At 44.5% G+C, this 17313-nt stretch overlaps 1 long non-coding RNA gene across 2 annotated transcripts in view; it reads right to left on the reverse strand.

Moving 5' to 3' along the window:
* Positions 1–17313, reverse strand: part of LOC118684973 (uncharacterized) — a 435555-nt gene that overhangs the window by 40613 nt on the left and 377629 nt on the right. For both annotated transcript variants that reach the window (XR_004979913.1, XR_004979914.1), the window contains exon 4: positions 14544–14607. This is a non-coding gene — a long non-coding RNA (uncharacterized LOC118684973). The remainder of the gene's footprint in view (positions 1–14543; positions 14608–17313) is intronic.

Raw genomic sequence — 17313 nt, forward strand, 5'->3', positions numbered from 1 at the left:
TGATACCCAAAATATTTAAAGATGGTGTTTCCCCTGCTCTTAGATGGGGTGGTGAATGTGCACAACTTTTGTTGTACACGAGATACTTTCTTTAAGTGCTGATGTGAACTGACAACTGCAACTCCAGCAGCTTGGACGAGGCTGCAGCTTTCTCCCTTCCCACATATTTCTGCATTGATGGGAGAGGTGGGCAATTACTGCCAGCTGATTAAAGGACAGGATCAAGAAGGAGTTCTAAAACTACTCCTCAAGCTGAGAATTTGTAGCTTTGTAGCAGAGAATTGTGTGTATGTACACAAAAGTGATCAGAGTCACAGCTTAAAGAAGCAGCAGATTTCTTTTAAGATTTACCAGGCCGCCATCACTGAGACATAAGCAAAGGAAGAGTTTCACTGAAAGCAGCCCGTGTTTGTGAGGACTATTAGCATAATGTTTGGGTTTTCTTCACTTGTGGGTTTGAGATTGTTTGTTTCATTTCTAAACAACTTCCAACACTTTCAGCGCTAACAGCCGAAGGAAGGTTTAGAGGGAAGGACAGGCCCATGATGTGGTTTTATTTGTCCATGCTTCTTTGAGTTGGTAAATCACACTGCATTGCTTTATTGAGTGTCCCTTTAGGAGTATATTGGAAAAAATTCTATCTGCCACAATTAATAGAGTGCCTAGTGCATCACACAGCACAGCCCCGGCGTCGGAACTCGGCATTCTCCCGGAGCCCTTTGGTCCCACACTGGATGCCAGAAAGGATAGTGGCTGTGACATGTGATACAACTGCTGATAAATGATGGTGATAATGCAGAACAAAAAGGCTAATGAGTTCTCCCCAACACCACGCTACTTTCATGAAATGAATGTGATGATGGCCCTATTTGCTACTTTTTTTCCTTTTTTTTTTTTTCTGGCTAGCGAGTTACTTATCCCTGCATGTTGTATGTACCTGCATGTTGGTTTTTATCTTGTCTACACAATGCCATGGCGAGACAGCCAAAATTAATGTCAGCATCTGCCTTCACTTTTAAACTATAAAAGAGCCTTTGAAGGTAGAGTAAACCAAAGAGGCCAGTAACTAATTATAACCCATTGTACTGGACTTTGGGAATAATGAATAGAAGCTATTCCCCGAGCGCTTAGCAGAGACAGTGGTGCCTTTGTGGTGAGGGAGATCCCTTCACTGGACCAGAGAGAGGAGAAATGGAATTGTTAATGTATGTAAGAGGCAGGAGGATTTCTATGGTGCTATTTCACTGCAGAGGCAGAAGGGAGCAGAGCCAATCATGGGAAGCGTAAAGGTGTGAAGGCACAAAGATGGAGAGTTGATTAAAAGCACCGTGGGGAGCGCGGGCGAACAAATCAATGGTAATGATGGAATTATGCCCGAGCGGAACCCAACAGTCTGCGGTGTCCTGGTGACTTGGAGCTGGGGATTAAATGCTGCAGGAGCAGAGCTGGCCCTTGTCCTGCCTGTCAGCACTCAGGGATGGGCTGATCAATGGCATGGGCTCTGCTGCACAGCGGGGTGAGCCCAGCACAAGCACCTCTGGGAGGTGTGAGGGTGGGATCCTGCCCAGGGGCAGCAGCAGTGGGGGTGGGATGCCCACATGGTTGTCACACATGGAGTGGGATAGGGCTCAGTTGGGGCAGCAGAAGGATGAGGAAAGAAAAGGCGAAAGATGAGGGAAGGGGCCCTGAGGATGCTCAGGGGTCAGGGAGCCAGGGGAGCAAAGCCACAGAGGATCTGGTGGAGCAGGGACATGAGGGGCACTGGGCACACGAGCGGCACTGGGCACATGAGTGGCACTGGGACACACACAAGCGGCACTGGGGACACACACGAGCGGCACTGGGGACACACACGAGCGGCACTGGGCACACGAGCGGCACTGGGCACACGAGTGGCACCGGGGACATGAACGGTGTAGCTGGGCAGGACTTGGAGGCACTGGCAGGAGCTGAGGGAGCAGAGATCAGAGCTGGCTGCAAAGACACTGAGAGAAAGGCCTGGAGCAGCCTGCAGGGAGGGAAGAGAGGATTGGAGCAGCTGCCAAGATAAATGTAGGCCTGGCTTAGCTGGGGCAGCACAGGCTGAGGGCTGCTTGCCCTCCCTGAGCTTGCCCTGCTGGCTCTGACACCTCTACAAGCAGAATTACAAAAACACAGCCTTGGTTCCCTCTCCTTTACTTCTTTAAGGATTCTTCTGCTGGTTTGAGGCACACATCTTTATGCACATAAAAATCCCAGAAGTCCCTACCCCTATGGCAAAGTCACCATTCCCGCCTGGCTTTTTGGTTGGTGACCTCAGGAGAGAGGATGTGGGGACTGTCTGCCTGCCCCAAGCTGGTCACAGAGTGTTACCAGAGGGGGATTAAATGGGTGAAGAACAAGCCTAGGAACAGAACCTGTCAGGACAGAGCTCTGTCCATACGGGACTGTGCCAGAACACAAAGCAAAGCAGAAATTTTCTCTCCAAAGGCATCAGTGCACCACCCCAGGGCCGGCTGCAAGGGCAGCACTGCCCACGTGAGGAATGCAAGAGGACAGTCTGACCTAAGGTTCTGCATGACAGGAGATCCTCCCACACCACACAGCCAGAGCCAGACCTTTAGCAAATGTAAGGGCCATCATGCCTGGCCTTTTGGCATGAACTCACCACGAAATAAGTGAAAGCTACACATTTTCAAAGTCAAATATTTGCCCAGTGGTAAAAAAGACCACTGCAGCCAGAGAGAAGCTGTTCCTAGGTGGCCTCAGCCTGAGCAGATCCTGCAGGACTGCTCTGGTGGTCTCAGTTAAGAGACCTTCAGATTGCTGAAGTCTACTTGTGCTCAGGCCAGCTGGGGAGGAGAGAGCCAATTTTAGTCATCCAGAGTCTCCAGAAATAAAATTCTCGAAAGGAAAAGACAAAGACTCACAAGTAGAAAATGCACAGATTCTTTCCAAATGGTCTTAATGAAGATTATTTAAATATGGAGAGTTAAAATATCCCATATGTTAGCTCCCTTATGGATCTCTTATCCAGACTCAAGCCTGAGCACAAACTAATAAACCCCTTATTGAGAGAGGAGCTCAATACCAAAGAGCAACAATCTGGTGTTTGGCTGCTTCTTTGCTTTTTCCTAATAATAGTGTGTGAAAAGCCTAAAAGGAAAGTATAAGGCTCAGAGCTGGGCTTGGGCACGTGCCCCCAAACAGGCCCAATCTCCAGAGAGGTTTCCTTCACTCTTGAAAGCAGCAAGCACCAGAAAGTGGAGAGGGAGACCTAGACACATCACAAACATGAAATGTAAACACAACACATTCCAGCACAGACCCTCACTGAAACAAGCCCTAGAGCAAAGCTCTCTCTTCCTGTTGGTGACAACTGCAAAGGACTTCAGCATAATGGTATTTACTCAGTTAAGTGAGAGCTGTAATGCACTTCAGCCTTAGAAACAAAACTTGAGCTATTTAAGTGCCCTGGTTTCAGACCTGAGGCTTTATTTGCACATGGCTGCAGGAGTCACCACTGCCACCAAAGGCTCTGCTCTGGGAGCCTCCCCAGCAGGAGACATGGAATGGAAAAAGCCCTTTTGCTTCAGCTCAGCAGAACCCAGAGCAAGGAAGCACAGACTTAGTTTAGATACAAACAGAAGTCACTTCACCATCTTTTACTTCCATTTCCCTCAGTAAATTGGGAAAAACCATATTTACCCTCTTGAAGATACTTGACTGAGAATTAAACATTATTATTGTTAAAGGGTGATGCTAACATAGTCAGTAACAGGTCTAATACAGAGCATTTTTTTGCACATGAGAGTGCTGGGAAGTTTTAATGAGCACCTTTTCTTTTGCCTGTGTACCAGTCAGAGACACCTACCTCTTTAAAACAGATTTTGCTATTTATTTTTTAAAACATTTCTTCTTAAGCTTTCAACCCAGACTACACAGTTTTAGCTAAGCTCTTGTGGTTCATTCTAAACTCAACTCCAAAAACTGATCTCTCTCAGGATGAAATTTTCTTTAAAAATATGATGTGGTAATTTCATTTCTAATAAAGACTACACAACTGTCTTCATATATGGAAGGCACTTGGAAAAAAATTCCACTTTGTTTTTGTAGATCCAGCAACTTGAGAAGGCAGGAGTGGGTGAACAGCAGCCTAATCATTTTGTCGCCACTGACAAGCAGGGAAGGAGTTAATTATCTGCTTCTTTTCACTAATTCTCTTGCAGAGCTCGGTTGTGCATATTAAATGTCTAAGTTACCAGATTTAAAGAAAAACTTGATCTCAATTTGGCTACATATTAGAAGTGCCATTCCCTGTTGTCCTACCTAGCACTGTTAATTGCATACATTTAGCCCTCTATTGGAGAATAATTTAGCTTCAGATTGAAAAGAAACAGCCCTGGCCTTGGTTATTTTGGCATACAAGACTCCAGTATGACTCTGTTTTCTAAGCAGACATTAATGATTCTAAAACTAATATTCATTGTTTGAAGAGGCATAGCAGCCTTGGCATTTACTTAACCTTTTGTCTCATGTATGAGACTGAGTCAGCCTAAATCCTTTTCTTAATTAATATCTATTCTTTTTTTTTTTTCTGTCCAACATTATTTATTAAACAATTTGCATGCAACAATTAAGAGTTGAGAGATTAGAAAAAAAAACCTCGCTGTAGGAGCAAGCTCACTTGGTACAACAACAACCATCAAACTGGTTCTCCAGCTCAAACAAAGCTCTGAGCAGGGATAAGAGGGGAATAGGGAGTAAGGAAGGTCAGATAAAAAAAATAAAAATCTGAAACCAAAAGTCCTACCATTCACCTCCTAGCCCTAACATTAAGCTATTCCCTACTAAAAAAGTAATAATTCTAGAGGGAAAGAGATAAAATACTACTGCAAAAGCATAAAACCCTGGGATTTGACACCTCCAGTGAATGTCAGTGATGACAGTTATGGTTGTGAATAAAGTGCAATCACTGAAACTGTTTGCTTATTGCTGTGGTAGAAAGAAATTATCATTTCAGCTTCTTGTCGTGCCTCACAGGACAGCAGTGCCTGCTCCACATGAGCTGCCCCAACTGAGCTCTCTGCTTCTCCAGCCTCTTTGTTTCTGTGTGCTTCCTTGCACTCCTGTGGCCACAACTACAGCGAGTAACTTGCTGAGTGTGCCACAAAAGACCCTTAGGAATGTTGGGATCTACGTGGAAGTTGGCAAGGACACCTTTGGCAATGGCAATAAACCATTCTGGGGTGGCATTATGAGCTCTATGACATTAACACAGAGCAGGATGGCAGCTGCAAACACAAGGAATTTACCTGGAACAGAGGCTCCAGCATCTCTGCTCACCTTTTCTCCCAGGCAGTAGCTTTGTGGAGTCACAGACACATTGCTCAGGGGACTGTCTGCAAGGCCAGAGCTGAACCACCTTTTATATCCTACCAGGGCTGGGGGACAAACCAGACCTACAGGAAAAACTCAACACTTTCCTAAAAAGCACAAGTGAGATAATATGAGCTGTATCCTGCACCCATCAGGATACCCATCCTGATACCAGCAAACTGATACAGTTCAGTTTCATACTTCATGGGCATCAAAGTCATCCTAAATCCTGTATTAGCCAACCCCTAATGCTCTTGGGATCTCTTTTCTAAAAGGCTTTAGGAGATCCCTGGGCACGACACAAGGCTCTTGACCCACACCTTTCACATGAACCAACAGAGAGTGAACCCTCCTACCCTGTGACGAGGTCAACACTTGCTTGGGGGGAAGACACAGTGAAGGAAAAAAATGGGACCAATGCTTAGAGACTGTTCTGAGAGCTGAACTGGACCCCTGCCACTTTGTCTCGGTGCTCCCAAGAGAAACACTCCAGGGATCCAGATGTGTCATTTTCTCCACAACTACCTCACCAATGTGACACTACTTTAAATATTATTTCAGACATGGAGTGCAGCAGGTAATTTCAGGGCATGAACTACGGCAGCAGGTTTGAAAATCCAAATGCACGTCTATAAACCCAACATATTAATAACTTTACAGTTTTCAATAAGACATCAACATTTGCATGCATCTTCCTACTTGTTATGTGCAGTACTACATTTTTTAATGTTTCTTGGATGCTGGCCAGAGAGTCTGAGTCCCTAGTTAGTTCAGCTATTACTTTCTTGCCACAATAGATCTGGGTCTTGGCCAAGTACTGGACTCATACTGCATACAAAAACACAAAATTCTCTCCCTTATCTGTTGATAGTCTTCACTTCCCAGGGAAGGGAGAAAAAATGGCATAAATTAAGATAAATAAGTAAATACATAAAAATTCAACACTAACTGTAGTATAAGTATTTTTAGCATTTTTTAACACTACGTGTAATCAAAAGATTTCCTTGTGTATTTATACTGCTTTAGTCTCCCAAGAGTCTAATTCATGACTATTCACCTGAACAGGAGAGGAAGATCTCTTCTTTAAATCCCTCATGGAGCTCCTCAGGCTTTCTACAAGAGTGAGCAAGGTTACCTGACCTGAAATAAAACAGGGGAGGAAGAGGCTTCAGTACCATCCTTCCTTTTTCAGTGTTTCTCAGCCTATGGACTATGGAGGGGTTTAAAGAGGCCATGAAGGGTTAGAGACGGCCTCTGTTTTACATTTGACCTTTTTATCCCTTACTCAGAGCCTCTGGTGCCTTCAGAGGAAGATGGATGAACACAGAGGAGATGCCTTTTGAATGAGGTTTGAAAACATTGTCCAGCACAGCTCTGGTGGCAGGGCAGTGAATGTTGCCTTTTATTGTGGGTTTAAGGTGGCAAACTCAGACTTAGATTAACAAAGAACAAGGAGAAAGGAGCGGGTGACGCAATGATCGCGGCTGTGGCTTCCCAGCCATGTTAATCCCCAGCAGCCTGAGCTGCCCCTGAAAGGGCTGGGCCTGCCCACCCGCCCGGCCCTGCTGGGAAGGTTTTTGCCTACTTGAAGATCTGCATTTTATCAGAGAATGAGGAGGCTGTAACTTTCCCCGACCCTAAAATCGCCCCTGGGTGCTGCTGAGCACATGGGATCACCGCACTCCTCAGAGCGGGACAATGGCAAGGGGGTTCCTGCCCTTGGTGACCATGGAACCACCACGGAACCCGAGCCAAGGACATGGAGGCAAGGGCCAGAAGCAGCAGGGAGGGCATCTCACTTCCCCATGGCTGCTGCCAGAATCCCATCCCAGTCCACTTTGCTGTCAGTGTAACACTGACCCTAGCAGCCCACTGGGCTGACTTGGAAAATATTCCTAACAATATCAAGGTAGCTGACAAGGTAATAGAACACATGATTCCTGTACCTTCTGCTAGAGCTGTGTGAGTGGTTTCTTCTGTTCATTTGCCCAAATAAAGCATCAGTGCCTTAATTTCCGTTGTTTCAGAAATGAGATCCTCTTGAAGAATAAAAGGATGCTGTGTTCGAGAGGGGTAGCGTTTTATGAAGACACGTAATTAAAGAAAGCCATTAAAGATACTTGTAAAAATGATTCAGATTTTTATATATGATGACTAACTAACTTATTATGCTCTTCTTGGTCACAGATTAATGGGAATTTCTTAAAGGATAGAGAATTATTTAACAAGCTTCAGGATATACAGGGCTTGGAATACACTATAAAAATGTGAATAATAGGAAATATGGCTGCTTATTCCCTTAACTAATGAACCAATGCTAAATCCAGAGATAGCAAGATGTCAAAAAAACCCAAACCCCAAACTAAAAATAATCTAACCTTACCAGCAAGTGGATGTTTTTTATATGAATCCAAACATAAACTTTAGTAAGAAATTCCTCCCTTTAAGAGAATCAGGTTCCCATGTGCACTAACTCAAAGTGGTAGAGGAACACACCAGCATGATCTCAGAAATGACTGAGAAGCACCAAAGACTATAAAGAGAGAGTTTAAAATCAGGGAATGCTGAATATTCAACCACTCCTTGTGAGGGGAAGGAGACAGCAAGGCAGAGAGAACAAACCTCTATTGCCTGAAACAGCTTCCCATGAAGAAATTGTCTTTACAGGGGGATGACAACAATGTGCGTGGGCAAAGATTTCTGTGCAAGCAAATCTGACTTCTAAGATCACAAGTAGCAATCACTTGATGGTTCCCTTGATGATGGCCCACATGGACAGCTTTCATTTTCCCAACTCTTGCAGGTTTTAAGTGACCTCAGTGTTAGTGAAGATCACATATTGAATATCACATCCCCTCTGGGCTGGAAGCCCGTGCCAAGAGGGAGTCGTGCATCTATCTCTAGGCTGACATTGGCACTAAGGGAAGGGAGCAGGTAACACTTCAGGAGAGAAGGGAATGGAAGGCAAACCAGTTTCTCAGGCAGCTCAAAAGAGTGTTTGGCTTTTTTCACAACATATTTGACAAGTGTTTTCTGCAGTAACTGCTCAGAGCAACAAACTGCAGTGATTCCTGTGCCCAGGTGAAGCAGCAATAGTTCCCTCTCTCTGGCTGAAACAAACAAACACCAACCAGCTATTTTCTAAAGCAGATCCCAACCAAGCCAGGTAGTAGAGGTGAGCCTTCTGCAGCCTGACACCCAATTATTTTAATATCCACTACATCTTCCCCCCGTCAGGGCTCATTGGGTTTTTTCCCTTTAACTTTCTGAAGGCACACAAAGAATTGAATAACCTTTTCTCTGCGTACCTGGCTACAGCCACAGCACTGAGGGGGGTCCTTTCGACATTTTAAAGGACCTGAAGTGTGTGACAACATGGCACTGCAGTCAAGAATCTTGCCGGGAAACAGAATAAGAAGATTTATTTTATTTTTAATATTTGAAAGATTTCAAAAAGCATTCAACTGGATTTCTCACTAAGAGGATGAGTGAAGAGAATCCTTTGTAACTAAGCTGGGAGGCCCAAGTCTTTTATCCATTGTTACACAGTTTTTCCCCAGGGCAGAGTTAGGAAGGCCTGCAAGCCCCAGCAGCTTAACAAGGCGAGTACACTGGGTGGGCTTTTCTGCCATTGCCTAAGCTTCTCCCGAGGAAGGAGCCGAGTGGGTCCCACGCTCATCCCAGGCCCCGCCAGGCGTTATTTGGGAAGATCCCGGCGGCAGCGGTGCTCTGCCAGCAGTGACTGTGCCCAGCCTGCCTGCCATGCACACACACCCCCTCAGTGCCCAGACACCTCTGCCTCCTCCGTAAACCAGGAGCAAAACCATTCCATACAAGGTTAGCAGTGAGCTGGCAATTAGATTAATCGTTGTGCATCAGACTTTGCAAGCCACCTCTTCCTGTTGGCTTTTTTAAACCCTCACACACAACTGGCTGGTCAGAGATACCTTGTCTCTTCCAGTATAGGCTGTGAGACAGGAGGAAACCAGTGTAACTGTGCTGCTGACACCTTTCTTCTCTTCCCTTTTTTACTTTTAACATCTGGATGCGAAAACCCTTCAGCCCTGATGCAAATGGGCTGGTGGGTTTTGATCACATGGACCAGGATATTCCCTGAGCTTGGTTTACAGCAGGGATGGACCCACCCGCCTTTCCCAGGGATGTTTGGGTTTGGCTGAAAGTGAGAACTTCCCTGAGTGATTCCCAACAATGTCAAAAGGAGCTCAGGGCCTGAACCGGGACACCCAGGACACAGTCTTACCCCCAACCCCACAAACTCTTGTTCTGGGACTTGTCCAGCTGATTACAAAGCCCTAAATATGCAAGATCCCTGTTGGTTGTATTTTGCTTGGCAGTGTTTCACAGCCCTGCCAGTCTCTGAGAGAGGTACAGGAATGAGGAGCAGCAGAAGGCCGAGGATTGCCCTGTCCATTTGTGCCTCAATCAAAGCATCAGAGTTCACCATTCAAAGGTGCTCTCAAATTAAAGGTGAAATAAAAAAATATTTCTAAGTAATTAAGCCCCTCTTTTCCTGACTTGCTATGAAATTTGTGGGACACTAACATGGCAGAAATTTTGAGGGCAAATGTCTTATTTACAAGTCCAGAAGCAGAAAAATACAGAATTTGTAAATAATGGCAATATTTGCTTCCTTGATCCCACTGAAATTAATGATCTGTGGTTTTGGTATGTCAGTGCCATAAAGTAGGATATTTCTGGGAACTGAGTGTCCATATGTCAGGGATGGAGTTATGGAGTGGCAGTGCCCATTGCATGATCAAGGTTACAGAAGGGGTTTTTCTTTATGTTCAACTCTTCTGTTCATACTCCAACAAAAAGCTGAACAAATTCCTGTCCGACCTGGAGCCATGGTTGAAATTTTCCTATAAAATTGGAAAGGGATTCAGCCAGAGACTTTCAAATGATGGCACCCCTGAAAAAACACAGCTCACAAGCACAGACTGAGCCCTCCCTGGTTTTCTCACACAGGGTGAATCTGGGTATGAGCAAAACTGACAAAATTATTGCCCCTCCCAAGCCCCTTCTCCACTAAAGCCCAGCTCTCCTTCTCCAGCCCCACCATTCCCATGGAGATGCTGGAACAACCGAGGAAAAAAGCATCTTACTTATGTGCTATATTTTAATGTTTATGGTATGGCTTTTTGTATAATAGGAATAATCGCTATTGCTTTGTAGTACACTTACAACAAATAGCTTCTGAGATTGCTCAAACACTTTAGCTCCACTTCAGCTCTTAATCAAACTCAGCAGCTGTTTATTGCAATTACACCATAAAGCAATAGACATTATCCCTTAACTAACTGTCTTATTAATATAGGTAGTTACACAGCTACTTCATAGTTAGTCTTAAATAACTGCTTTTAATTATTTTATTAACATAAATAACCATCTCAATAAATTTAAATTAAATGCATATGTGAGAAAACGCAATTTAAAGCATTGCACAGAATTGCATCTGTTTACTAATGTTTAAATTGATGTCATTGTGTAATTCAATTAAAGTGGAACTTTAATTTATTTCAATTTTTGATGGCCATGAAACACCTAAGACACCAGAACTTCCTAAACATTGAAATGGGCACTCTCTCCTCTTCTTGTGCTGCTGTATTTTCTTGGCAATATTAGTTTGCTGCCAGGCAAATGAGATTTCTCTTTACCCACAAAACTTACAATTTAATATCCCCATTTAATTTTGTTTTCTTCCCATTCCCAAAGCAACAGATGACTGGATTGCATTTTGCCTTTTGGTTCAGTTGTGCAACTCTGCTTTCAGTGGAGAACAGGATTTCACTTTCCTGTGCAATGCTGGATCCTCCATGTCTTATGCCATTTGTTCTGCTGGGATCAAGCTCTTTGCCTTCAGCTAAAGGGAAGCAGACATTGCCTGACCTGGCCTGAAATCCCCTTTTTCTTCCTCAGGGGGGCTGGTTTATTGTTCAGGGGGCTCATCCTACACCAAAATCCCGCACTGCAGAGGAGGCAGCACTTGCACAGCAGCTTTCACCCCCCAGTGCCACCATGGAATGTGTCTCTGGAAGGGGACCCCAGCCCAGATGAGTGCATTCCATCCCTCATTTCCAGAAGGCTCTGCCCAGCACACTGGCCTATTCAGATTCTCTCTGGGGGATGAGACAAAAATCTCCTCTCCTTACTCTGGTTTAGATGCCTCCCCTGAAGGAGAAAGAGGAAAACGCTTGCTGGGGAGCAAGGAGAAAAGGAAAGGGACTCCCTTCACCCCTCAGAGAGAACAGATGATGTTAGGGAGCACTGGGAGAAACTAAAAGTGGAAAGTGTAAGGCAAGAATGGGGTGAAAATGAGGCTGGAAAACATAAAGATGCAAAAGGAGGGAAGGAGGTCTCACATACTTTCCTGCCAGCTCAAAACTTTTAATTCTGTAGCTGGTGTAGGGACCTGCCAATGTGAACTGCTACCTCTCAAATCACAGCAAACCCCTCAAAAGAACTGGCATGTATTGAGAAAAAGTGTTGAAGTCAGGAAAATGTAAAGCAAAATTTCTCAGAGGGTCTTGATTGGGATCTCAGCAGCTTTATAACCTTCTAAACCATGGAAATCAAAGCATGTTTGGCTCTTGGATGTCAGTCAATGCCAAAGATTTTACAGGAGAGCAATGAAGGGAAGAATTTGGTGCAATAATGGTGACTATTGCTAAGTAGCAAAGTCCATGCCCTGCTCATCAGAGGACACAATCTCCCTTCAGGGAATCATTAAAGAATTTCAAATCAGGTTTCAATGCATTTCCATGCAGGTACACTCTTTGGCAGGAGGAAGGTGCCTCAGTGACACCAAGCCTATGGAAAAGGGGAATGTGGCTGGGACAGCAAAGCTGAAAACAGTATTTTATTGATTTTAATACTTCTATCCAAATGCACCAGGTGACATGAAGGAATAATTACAGGCTCCATCAGAGAGGGGCTGTGATCTGGCAGACACAGCAAGCTCCCCAGGAGACAAGCTCTCAAAACTTTACAGACTCCACTGGGCAAAGACAGGTGACTCAGTACAAAGGGTTTTTACAGAAAAATGTAGAAACTAGAGTGAAAGCAGACATGTTTAAACTTCAGGTAACTGAGAGTGATCGGGGTTGGATAATTGAAGTTCCAATGTATATTTGCCTACATTGTCGCTCACCTTTGAGCCCTACCTAGGCATCTTGACATTTATGCAGTCTGAAATCCTGAAAGCTCTGAGTTTAGACAACTAAATTGTTGCTTGTCAATTTAGCCTTGACTGAAAGACAGGTGTTTTGTTTCAGAGTAACACTCCTTTCAGACTCCTCTATTCCCAAGCTCACATTACTGAGCTAAGGAACTATCAAAAATGAAATAACTTACAAGCAGGCAAAGACATTTACATACCTTGAACAAAGGAATTCTTTGGGCAAAATAGGGATTTTTAATTATTGCTTGTTTTTTGTCATGTGGGATTCTCATCTCTGGCTCTCTGGTGGGAGCTGAAGGAGCTTAGAGACTTTGAAGGTTCCTACATTTTTGGTACTGCTATGCAGTTTTACAAGCTGAATGCAAAATGCCGTCTGAACACAAATCCAGCTGAGAATCTGGACCAGAATTCTCCAAAAATGCAATTCTGGCAGCAGGCAGAATTATATACAACACACACAGTAGTCCAACGGCAACAGGGTGAGCAAGGGTTACTTCTTAGGCTCATCCTAACTTTAACTCAAAGTGGGTCATTATTGCCAGACCTTTGTTATCATCTCTAATACTTCAGGCTTCTTGGCATTGTGGCAGGGCTTGGACCTCAATCTCTTTATTTATGCCATTAAGTGTGCTGAAGGCAACAGAAGACAGGCTTAATCACAGTGACCTGCCAATAACCTCAGCTGTGACCTGGAGGGATCCCCAGTTTTGGCATAGGTTAAGGGTCTCATCTCATTTAGAACCTTAAGCTGGATTTGAACTGTAGCCCCAGAAGTAAAAAAGCCAGCATTTTTATCTGGGAAGCCACATGGCTTTGGCTTGGGACTTGTGACATCCCAGTATTGGCAAACCAGGGACATATTAACTGTGTGCTCTGTTTTCTGTCCTTAATTATGGCCAGCCAGTCTGAGTTTTCTTTCCTTTCCTTTTTTTTTTTTTTAAGGATTTGAGTGACAAAGTGACTATGCATATCATTCCACATTTGAACTGTAAGACTTCAGTATTTCTACCTCTAGTGTGTAATTGGATCAGCTGCCAGTTACAGAAAGGAGCTGGGTGAGTATTAAGTGTGTGGAAAATGAAGAAGAGTCCAAGTGTGAAGGGGAGGAATAATTTGACAAAGCCTGCAGTGAGCTGTACGTGGTTTTCCCGTTCCAAAATGGAGTAGGTTTTGAAGCGCATGAGGAAAAACTGGCTTTGATTTATTAGCTCTGGTTCACAGAATGCCAGCCACAATCTTGGAGCAACTCAAGACATATGGAAAACCACAGTCCCTGCCCCAAGGAACTCACAATACCCACATTATCATACTGAGGATGGACCAGTGCCAGCCTGAAAAACACTCTGCTTTTCTCTGGGTCCTGAACAACCTTGTCAGGCAGGGCACAAAGCTGCTGCTGCTGCCAGGGCTGGGGCTTGGTGTGCCCATGGTGTGGTGGCCCTCAAACCATCACACCCAGTGCTCTTTTGTAGGTCCCCTCTGTAACCCTGCCTCACTTGAATCTGGAGTCTCTTAAAGGAATTAGGATGATGTAAATATGAAACAGACTAGAACCAACCACTGAAATCCATGGTAAATCTCAGCCCTTTAAAAAGGTGATAAATAGGTGAAGACTGTGCAGTCAGAAAGGGACAGTTTTCCTGTCAGGACAAGAAAGTTGAGTTCCAACACTAAGCACAGGTAAGGTGGGATCACACAGACAGAAACAGTTCTTTATCCAGCAAGTGCTCAACCATTTATATCTTTAGGAAGTGCAAGCAAAATCCCCTCAGTAAGAACTGGGAGTCTGTAGGTTCCTGGTCTAATTCTTCTGGTTGGACCCAGAGCATCCTTCACTTTGCATTCAAAGATGCAACTCAAGACAAAATCTAATCATGAGGTGGCCAATTGGGAGGATTAGGAGAGAGACCTGCAGCCTGAGATCAAGGAGAAGGTCACAACATCCAGAGCAGCTCATGAAAGAAGCAGAAGAAATGGCAATTACCTGGAAATTCCCAGACAGTTGTCCCTCAGCTCCAGAAATGCTCCATAAAATCCAGCATGCTGATCTGTAAGGAGTAAACAAGGAAAATTTATCAGTGATGGAAACAAGAATTACAGACATGCCAGGTGACTGCCCAGTAGGTGGAGAAACCAAAAACAGATTGAGATTTGCTACTTCCCAACTCTAGGGGGCTGCCCCTGGTGGTTTGCTGCCCATAGGGCCAAACTGATAGCCTGGGATTTGGAAATTCCTCTGCTCTGCCTTCAGCAGCAGCCACTAATTGAGAGGAGCAGTGTCCTAAAGGGTCCCAGGGTTATGGCCACAGAGTCCCATCCTTTCTGGTATAAAAGCCCTGCAGACAAGTCGATCAGTCAAAAACACAACAAAAAACCATCTCAAAATCATTTCTCTCTGACTCTCCAAGGGGGTTAGGGTATTAAGACAGAATGCCCTACCTCAAAGGAAGTCAAGATTGGATCAGAACATCTCAGAGAGATAGAGAAGGAGAGATGGCAAGAGGCAGCAGTGTAAAGGTTTTATCAGCATGAGTTGGGGATGACCACATTACTCATAGGTCACTGTGCTTTCCAGCTGACTAGCAACAGATGAAATAAGGAAAACAACGGCCTCAGGATTTCCAGGTAGCAGCTGCAGCCAAGGCTGCCTTTTCAGCATGGAATATGCAGGCACTGCTCAGAAACTGCCTGACTTCCCATGCAAAAGGGAACCTGAGGGCCCACTGTCAAGGAGAAACCAAGGTAACATTTGTGTTATTAGAGGGAGGAAGCCTTCAGATGCAAGGCACCTGGTTTTCCCTACAGCTTGCATACTTCCAGTATTTCCTAAGACTGAACTAGAAGTACATCAGAGATCCTTGCAGATCTCCAGCAGGAGGGCACCAGGGAAGGGTGCATTTATTATCCTGATGTCAATTCACAACTGCTAGACCAGAAAACAGGTGCAGTTCTTCATGTCCCACAGCAGCAGCCACAACGCAGACACCTAACAAAGATGTTAGGTATCAAATAAATCAAATAAAGATCCTTTATTTCTAGCAAAGTGATGCCATTCTGCCAGGCTCTGCACAGAGACTTTGTCACAGACCGCTCACGTTCCTGGAAGGCGCCATCTAATCGGATACACACCCCGAGATCCCAACAGCTGAGGGGAAAATCCCACTGCCATTCCTGACACTTCTCAAATTAGCAAGAGCTTATAACCATAAGGATCTGTGGGATCCCTCTCCTGCCAGGGCTGCATGCACAGGGGGTAAGGCAATGCCCTCCTGCTCTCTGCTGAATTCTCCCACCCTGCACTGCGTTGTTGTTTCCTGCGCTCAGAGATCTCCTACTTGTGTTTGAACTCTCTGAATACTCTCTTCAGCTCCACACAAGGAGCCAGAGGCCTTGCTAACCTTCTACCCCAGCAGTTCTTTTCCTGCAGTCAGGAAATTAGCTCTCTTTTTTTTTGTTTGCCTTTTTTTTTTCTTCTTTTAATTGAAAAGAACGAGGGGAATTCCCCCTTCCTGTGCCTGGTTTCACGCAGGGCTCTGATGGCAGTGGTTGGTGACAGCAGCAGAAAAACCCAAGCCACACCACTCACAAAAAACAGTGCCACACTTCGTATAGGGTTTTATGTCAATATTTTGATAATTTCAGCTATTCCACATTCTTACTGGTATTGAGATATCTAGAAAACAATGTGTGCTTCAAGTAATTCAGAAAGCATCACAATAGGCCTGTGTGAACACTTCTTCCCATAAAAACTCAAATCAGGTTAAATTCTGAGACTTGATTTTCAGCTGATACAAACCCTTGAAGATAATGTATTTACTGGTATGACAGTTTTCACTCTGAAATGTCCTGGCCCCTCTGTTTCCACCACGTGAGCAGAGGGAACAGGTACCAGCAGAGGAAGGTTTCATGTTTCTGCCTCCCTGGTGTTCACACCAGGAGCTGATTTTACCCCAGCAGGATTTCTTTTTCCTTCACTCGAGAAATTGTCTTTTTTTTTAAATGTAATCAGCAAGAGAACTTCCCTTTCTGTTGTCCAACTTTGGAAGAGGAGCCTGATTTATATTTTCAGTTAAAAATCCTCCCAAAGTCATGAGAGGATGTGGTGGGAAAGGGATTAGAGAGGAAAGTAAGTGGCACCTCTAATACGTTTTACCAGGATATAGGAAGAAGATAAATATGAGACAGACAAACAAGAAAATTTAGGAAAGAAGGGGAAAAACACATGAAAGGTGTAGTAATAAAGGAACCCCATCAGTAGCAACAACTCGAGGCAAAAAGAGGCCTGATGGATAGCTGGGCTAGCATGAGTGAGGAAGGGTAAAACAAACCTTTTCAAAGCATGGAAAAAGAAAACCAAATTGCATTTAAAAAAAAATCTAGTGAGAGAGAAAAAAAAAAAAGTCAGAAGACAAATAAAATAGTCAGGGAGGATTTCTAAGAGCACAAAAGCAGAGTTCAGTGCCCCATGGTCATTTCCTAAGAAAGGAGGAAGCAGAAGTGAAGGAAACTACCTAAATGTAAGAGACTCCTTATAAACAAAGGGCACATTCACTGCTAGCCCATGATTTTTTTGAAGGTTTGCTATCAGCATATCTCCAATGATAAATGCCTTCACATGATGCCAGCTCTCTGCAGGCACAACTGCAGCAAATCAGTTCTGCCAGGCCACAGACGAAGTGACAAGGAATCACTTCCCCCATTCAACGTGGCACAGACCTGATCCATGCACATGCTGAAGATAAATCCTCAGGGCA

Source organism: Molothrus ater, chromosome 3, assembly GCF_012460135.2.
Source record: "Molothrus ater isolate BHLD 08-10-18 breed brown headed cowbird chromosome 3, BPBGC_Mater_1.1, whole genome shotgun sequence".
NCBI lineage: Eukaryota > Metazoa > Chordata > Aves > Passeriformes > Icteridae > Molothrus > Molothrus ater.